Below are 7,770 nucleotides of genomic sequence, written 5' to 3'. Positions count from 1 at the left end.
GGCTCTACACACTGCAGGGTGCGTGCCTGATACTCTGGATGTCTCTACACACTGCAGGGTGCGTGCCTGGATGCTCTGGGTGGCTCTACACACTGCAGGGTGCGTGCCTGGATGCTCTGGATGGCTCTACACACTGCAGGGTGCGTGCCTGATTCTCTGGATGGCTCTACACACTGCAGGGTGCGTGCCTGGATGCTCTGGGTGGCTCTACACACTGCACGGTGCGTGCCTGATACTCTGGATGTCTCTACACACTGCAGGGTGCGTGCCTGATGCTCTGGATGGCACTACACACTGTAGGGTGCGTACCTGGATGCTCTGGGTGGCTCTACACACTGCAGGGTGCGTGCCTGATGCTCTGGATGTCTCTACACACTGCAGGGTGCGTGCCTGGGTGCTCTGGGTGGCTCTACACACTGCAGGGTGCGTGCCTGGATGCTCTGGGTGGCTCTACACACTGCAGGGTGCGTGCCTGGATGCTCTGGATGGCTCTACACACTGCAGGGTGCGTGCCTGGATGCTCTGGGTGGCTCTACACACTGCAGGGTACGTGCCTGATGCTCTGGATGGCACTACACACTGCAGGGTGCGTGCCTGATGCTCTGGATGGCTCTACACACTGCAGGGTGCGTGCCTGGATGCTCTGGGTAGCTCTACACACTGCAGGGTGCGTGCCTGGATGCTCTGGATGACTCTACACACTGCAGGGTGCGTGCCTGATTCTCTGGATGGCTCTACACACTGCAGGGTGCGTGCCTGATTCTCTGGATGGCTCTAAACACTGCAGGGTGCGTGCCTGGGTGCTCTAGATGCTCCAGTGGGCACTAAAGCAGTGCTACTGGCTAAGGTGCATCCCAGGCATCTTGATAGCCAAAGACAATTTTAAAAACAATATAGAGAATTGGTGCAAACAATACAAAATATAAGAAAAATTAAATAAAGCTGAACACCTGAAAATGTACCACAATTATATCTGCCGCTCTCAGACTGGTGAGCTGGAGTCTCACTTAAAGAAACACCAAAAATAGAAGAAGAATAATGGGAGCGCATATACAATTGTAAAATTAGCAATATTTTAATCTGCATATATAATATAAAAACACATAGATTGCATTAAAATCGATTAATTTAGCTTGATCCCTCCTGTGGAGATTTGAACACAGTCTCATATAATATAAGCGTACCCGGTAATTAGATATAAAGTTCCATACAATGGGACCATTAGTAATGTAGCCAGAATCCCATCACAGATTACTTGTATTATATGCTCACTGCTGCTGGGGTTCTTTTGGCATATACTCCCAATTCGGCAAAGCAGCAGTGGTAGATGGTGTGCACCAGATGATGATGGCGCGCCAAAGGTGTATATAGAGAATTGGTCTGAGGAGATCACAGGTATAGCCTCCAATAGAGCCCAGACTCAGCCGTCGGCAGTGAGGATGACAATGGTATTGCAGCTCTCCGCAGGCGCAAGCAGGAGAACGCGGCTGCAGGGCTGGATTAATCCTTGGGGGTGCCCGGGGCACTCAAGGCAGGGAGGCCTTGTGCATACCTTCCAACATGTTCCATTCCAGGAGGGACAAAATGCTCCGCCTCCACTCCAGGCCCATCAGTAGACGTGTTCCGCCTCCCAGCCCTGTCCCACTCCCAGCACACTGACTGCAGTGCACAGAGGAGTCGCGGCTGCAGCTAAGAGAAAAAGCGAGAGCCGGCAGTCAGTAAGTACTCTGTCTGTGTACCACCAAGCACCAACACTAATTATATAGTGGCATGCTGCATCATATAATATATCATAATATCATATATATATATATATATATATACACATATATATATATATATATATATATATTGTAACACTGTAGGGGTGCAAGGTGCCTTTTCCTGGGGAATATGGCAGCACACAGCAGCTGAGGAACAACACAAGTCCAGTTTCTGGCACAACTGACCCCGGCCAGTTTTATTGAAACAGAAAATAAAACAAACCCCAAAATAAAAATACCTTGCCTGTCCGGCACTAACTAAACATAAGATGTTCCTAACTGTCACTAAACAAAACACAGAGTTCTTCAGTACATACTGTATAGCTTACTTGCATCAGAAAGCGTGTCTCTCACACACAGATCCTGCAGCCTTCCCAGGCAGTCTGCCCATACTAATCAGGTTAGAAGCACTATATCACTCTTACACAGCTGAAACCCTGATTAGCCCTCTATGAGGCCAAAGACCCGAACTGGGCCCAATGTCTAGAACTCGCCTTATCTCTCTCTCAGAGCCTTTACCCAGCTTTTACAGCAAACTGAAAAGGTTCAGACAAAACAAAAAGCATTTTTCCTAGAAGTTAACATTTTCTAAAACATGTAAGACAAGAACCTGGGACAAATATACCTGCCCTCAAACACTATCCCAGTGTTCTTGTCACATATCCCCCTCCCCTGTTTCGACCTAGGGGCCGGAACACTTGTAGCCCCCAAACAGAAGATGCGAGACAATGCATCTGCGTTGGCCAATTGTGTTCCCGGTCTATGTTCGACAGTAAACTTAAAGTCCTGCAACGCTAGAAACCATCTAGTTACACGAGCATTCTTGCCTCTATTTACATACATCCATTTTAAAGGGGCATGGTCTGTCACTAGTCTGAATTGTCTACCCAAGAGGTAATATCTCAAGGTATCTAGTGCCCACTTAATGGCCAAAGCCTCCTTTTCCACAATGGCATACCTTTTTTCATGCTCATTGAGTTTCCTACTCAAATAAATGATAGGGTGTTCGTCCCCATCTCTGGTTTGGGACAGCACAGCACCTATCCCTACCTCTGAGGCATCTGTCTGTACCACAAATTCTTTTGAAAAATCTGGCGTTATCAACACCGGTTGTGAACACAAAGCCACTTTTAACGCTTGGAACGCCTTTTCTGCATCAGGGTTCCATTTCACCACATTTGACTGCTTCCCTTTGGTAAGGTCTGACAACGGCACCGCTGTGGTCGCAAAATTAGGAATAAACCGTCTATAGTACCCAGTAATTCCCAAAAAAGCCCTTACCTGTTTTTTATTCACTGGACGAGGCCAGTTTTGAATAGCATCAACTTTATTCAATTGGGGCCTAATCAGACCTCTGCCTATGGTGAAGCCCAAGTATTTGACCTCCTCCATTGCGAGGCAGCACTTCTTTGGGTTAGCAGTTAACCCTGCCTCTCTGATTGAGTCCAGTACTGCTTGTACTTTAACCAAATGTGACCCCCAGTCTGTACTGTGAATTACCACATCATCCAAATAGGCAGCTGCATATTTTCTATGGGGCCTCAAAATTTTATCCATCGCCCGTTGAAAGGTTGCTGGAGCCCCATGCAACCCAAAGGGTAACATCTTATACTGGTACAGCCCCTCCGGAACCGAAAAGGCTGTTTTTTCTTTGGCGCTATCAGATAAAGGTATTTGCCAGTAACCTTTGGTCAGGTCCAATGTGGTGAGAAACCTGGCTGTTCCCAGCCTTTCTACAAGCTCATCCACACGGGGCATGGGGTATGCGTCAAACTTGGACACCTCATTTAACTTACGAAAGTCATTACAGAAGCGTATGCTACCGTCGGGCTTCGGGATGAGCACTATGGGACTGGACCACTCACTGTTAGACTCCTCTATGACTCCAAGTTCTAACATGGTTTTAACTTCCTTAGAAATAGCTTCTCGCTGAGCTTCAGGAATCCTATATGGCTTTAAATGAACCCTGACCCCTGGTTCTGTGACAATGTCATGTTTTATTATGGTCGTTCGGCCAGGCAGCTCTGAAAATACCTCCCTATTTTGGATGAGAAATTCTTTAACCTGATTGTTCTGATCAGCTGATAATGTCTCTGACACCTTCACTGCGGGAAGCAACCGGGGTGAAGACACCGAAGGGCAAGGCTCCGCTGACAGAGACAACCTATCTTTCCAGGGTTTGATTAAGTTAACATGGTAGATCTGTTCGGGTTTTCTCTTTCCCGGCTGGTATACTTTGTAATTAACCTCATTCACTTTTTCCCTAATCTCAAATGGACCCTGCCATTTAGCTAGGAATTTGCTTTCCACAGTGGGTACCAAAACAAGAACTCTATCTCCAGGAGCAAATTCCCGTATCTTGGCACTCCGGTTATAGACCCTCTGTTGAGCACTTTGGGCCTGTTCCATGTGCTCTCTGACAACAGGTACCACGGCTGCAATCCTATCCTGCATTTGGGTTACATGCTCAATAACGCTTCTATAAGGAGTGGGCTGTCCTTCCCACGTCTCTTTGGCAACATCCAACAGCCCCCTGGGGTGTCTACCATACAACAAATCAAATGGAGAAAACCCCGTAGAGGACTGAGGAACTTCTCTGATGGCCATTAACAAGTAGGGCAACAAACAATCCCAGTTTTTCCCATCTCTCTCAACAACCTTTTTTAACATACTTTTTAATGTTTTATTAAACCTTTCCACCAACCCGTCAGTTTGGGGATGGTAGATGGACGTCCTGAGGTGAGTGACCTTAAATAACTTGCACAATTCTTTCATGATCCTTGACATAAATGGAGTACCTTGGTCAGTCAAAATTTCTTTTGGTATTCCCACTCTACTAAATACCTGCACCAGCTCCCTAGCTATCGCCTTGGTTGTGATAGTGCGTAAAGGGACAGCCTCAGGATATCGAGTGGCATAGTCCATAATTACCAGGATATACTGATGGCCCCGAGCAGACTTTAACAAGGGCCCCACGAGATCCATGGCTATTCTGTCAAACGGGACCTCTATAATAGGCATGGGAACTAGTGGGCTCCTGAAATGGGGTCTAGGGGCATGATACTGGCATTCAGGACAGGAAGAACAATATTCAGACACTTCTTTATAAACCCCTGGCCAAAAGAACCTTTGTAAAACTCTTTCAGTGGTTTTTTCTGCCCCTAAATGTCCTGCGGTAACGTGACTATGAGCTAAATCTAGTACCGTTCTCCGATAAGGCTGGGGAACTACCAGCTGTTCCACCACATCCTCACCCCTTTTGACAATGTGGTACAAGAGCTCATTACAGATGGCCATGTGGGGATACGTAACCCTGTCACCTGGTACCACAGGTTCCCCATTAACAATCTTAACATTCTCTCTAGCCTTTATTAAGGTAGGATCCTTTAACTGTTCAGACGCAAACAGATCCTTCTTTACCTCCAGGTCAGGCACGCTTTCAGTTCTAACTACTATGTCTCTGTTCCCGGCAAGAGGGTCCTCACTGGACTCCCCATCTGTCACTTCCCCAGCCAAACTAGCAAAAGGCAAAGGGCCAGAAAGTTCCGAAGACCCACGTACATCCAAAAAATCACCGGTATTATCAACTGGCTTTTTACTTCTCACATCTGTTGATAACCGTGATTCCCACAGTTTCCAAAAATGAGGAAAATCCCTCCCTATTATGGCCTCATGCACCAAGGTAGGGACCAGTCCCACTTTAACCATTGCTGACCCACAACAAGTTTCTATATTCACCTCAGCAGTGGCATAATATTGGGTATCCCCATGTATGCAAGTTACCCCAATAGGTATTTGCTGGACCTTTAAGGGGTTCACTAACCCAGCTTTCACGAGGGTAACTAAACTTCCTGAATCTAGCAAGGCCTCTACCCGGTTACCTTCTAAGAACACATCACACATTTGTTTTTCCAGCTCAGGTGAAGGTACCACAGTACAGGCTAACCTAGCAAAGAAAGACATTCTGCGACATTCAAAGGCAGCATCACATTGCATGGGTTCTTGCGTGACTGGGCAATTGGCAATAACATGACCTGGCATACCACACCTAAAACATTTAACCACACGATTATCAACCCATTTGGGCAGCATAGACCGTTCTAGCCCCATTGGCCTGTTTCCAGGGCCAGTGTTTACAGTCTCTCCAGCCTTGCGTTCTCTTAACCGCCCAGCAACGTTTTCCCACGGAACAGTCTTACCAGTCTTTACTGAAGGGCGCTGTCGAGGATCTATGGGTTGCTGGGTGGTCATCAGTAGTTCCTCTGCTGCCAAATACCTCTCTACCATGTCCACTAATTGGTCAGCAGTACCCGGGTTTCCATGGCTCACCCACTTGCGCAGGACCATGGGCAAAGATCTCAAGTAGCGGTCCATGACGACTCTTTCCACCATCTGGGGACCAGTTAATGTCTCTGGCTGCAGCCATTTTTTTGTTAGCTGAATAAGGTCGTGCATCTGGGAGCGCGGAGGCTTCTCCATGGCGTACAGCCAACGGTGCACCCGTTGTGCTCGTACTGACAGCGTGACTCCCAGGCGGGTCAGGATCTCAGTCTTTAGTTTATCATAGTCCCGAGCCTCAGCAGGGCTTAAATCAAAGTAAGCTTTTTGGGGCTCACCTGACAGGAAAGGTGCCAGCAGACTGGCCCACTGTGCTTTCGGCCAGTTCTCACGCTCGGCAGTCCTTTCAAACGTGGTCAGATAGGCCTCCACATCATCAGCCTCTGTCATTTTCTGCAGGAAGTGACTGGCTCATATAGAACTAGAGCTGGTTGGAGCACTGACGGCCACATCTCCAACCCAAGCTGCAAGTCTCTGCACCACTTCTGCTAAGGCCTCTCTATCCTGACGCTGTAGTCTCCAATTTTCCTCCATTGCCACCTGCTGCTGTCGGTTGGCCTCCTGCTGAGCCGCTGTAGCTTGCAGCAAGGCTTTAAGCAGATCCTCCATGTCAACAGATTTTTCAGGCGGCTTTGCAGCTGCTTTCACCCAGGACATATATCAAACCCTCAGGGGTGAGTCTCAGTAACTTCACACTGGGCTGTATCTGCATAAACCACCGTTTTCTGCAGGCCTCACAAAGCTGCTGCTTTCACTTATACGCAGAACGGCCTGCTCGCATTCTCCACCAAGTTGTAACACTGTAGGGGTGCAAGGTGCCTTTTCCTGGGGAATATGGCAGCACACAGCAGCTGAGGAACAACACAAGTCCAGTTTCTGGTACAACTGACCCCGGCCAGTTTTATTGAAACAGAAAATAAAACAAACCCCAAAATAAAAATACCTTGCCTGTCCGGCACTAACTAAACATAAGATGTTCCTAACTGTCACTAAACAAAACACAGAGTTCTTCAGTACATACTGTATAGCTTACTTGCATCAGAAAGCGTGTCTCTCACACACAGATCCTGCAGCCTTCCCAGGCAGTCTGCCCATACTAATCAGGTTAGAAGCACTATATCACTCTTACACAGCTGAAACCCTGATTAGCCCTCTATGAGGCCAAAGACCCGAACTGGGCCCAATGTCTAGAACTCGCCTTATCTCTCTCTCAGAGCCTTTACCCAGCTTTTACAGCAAACTGAAAAGGTTCAGACAAAACAAAAAGCATTTTTCCTAGAAGTTAACATTTTCTAAAACATGTAAGACAAGAACCTGGGACAAATATACCTGCCCTCAAACACTATCCCAGTGTTCTTGTCACAATATATATATACACACACATACATACACACTGCTCAAAAAAATAAAGGGAACACTAAAATAACACATCCTAGATCTGAATGAATGAAATATTCTTATTAAATACTTTGTTCTTTACATAGTTGAATGTGCTGACACCAAAATCACACAAAAATTATCAATGGAAATCAAATTTATCAACCCATGGAGGTCTGGATTTGGAGTCACACTCAAAATTAAAGTGGAAAAACACACTACAGGCTGATCCAACTTGATGTAATGTCCTTAAAACAAGTCAAAATGAGGCTCAGTAGTGTGTGTGGCCTCC

General features: G+C 46.9%; 1 long non-coding RNA gene across 1 annotated transcript; it reads right to left on the bottom strand.

Annotated features, from left to right (window-relative positions):
- Positions 1-1,056: 1,056 nt before the first annotated feature.
- LOC134969936 (uncharacterized) lies at positions 1,057-2,138 on the bottom strand. The gene is made up of 2 exons (XR_010189573.1): positions 2,093-2,138; positions 1,057-1,689 (listed from the first exon to the last, which is right to left on the bottom strand). It is a non-coding gene; the product is annotated as an uncharacterized LOC134969936 (long non-coding RNA).
- Positions 2,139-7,770: the final 5,632 nt, after the last annotated feature.

Source organism: Pseudophryne corroboree, chromosome 11 (genome assembly GCF_028390025.1).
Source record: "Pseudophryne corroboree isolate aPseCor3 chromosome 11, aPseCor3.hap2, whole genome shotgun sequence".
In the NCBI taxonomy this organism is placed as follows: domain Eukaryota; kingdom Metazoa; phylum Chordata; class Amphibia; order Anura; family Myobatrachidae; genus Pseudophryne; species Pseudophryne corroboree.
The sequence above is the reverse complement of the archived record's forward strand: the minus strand, read 5'-3'. Positions and strand labels throughout refer to the sequence as shown.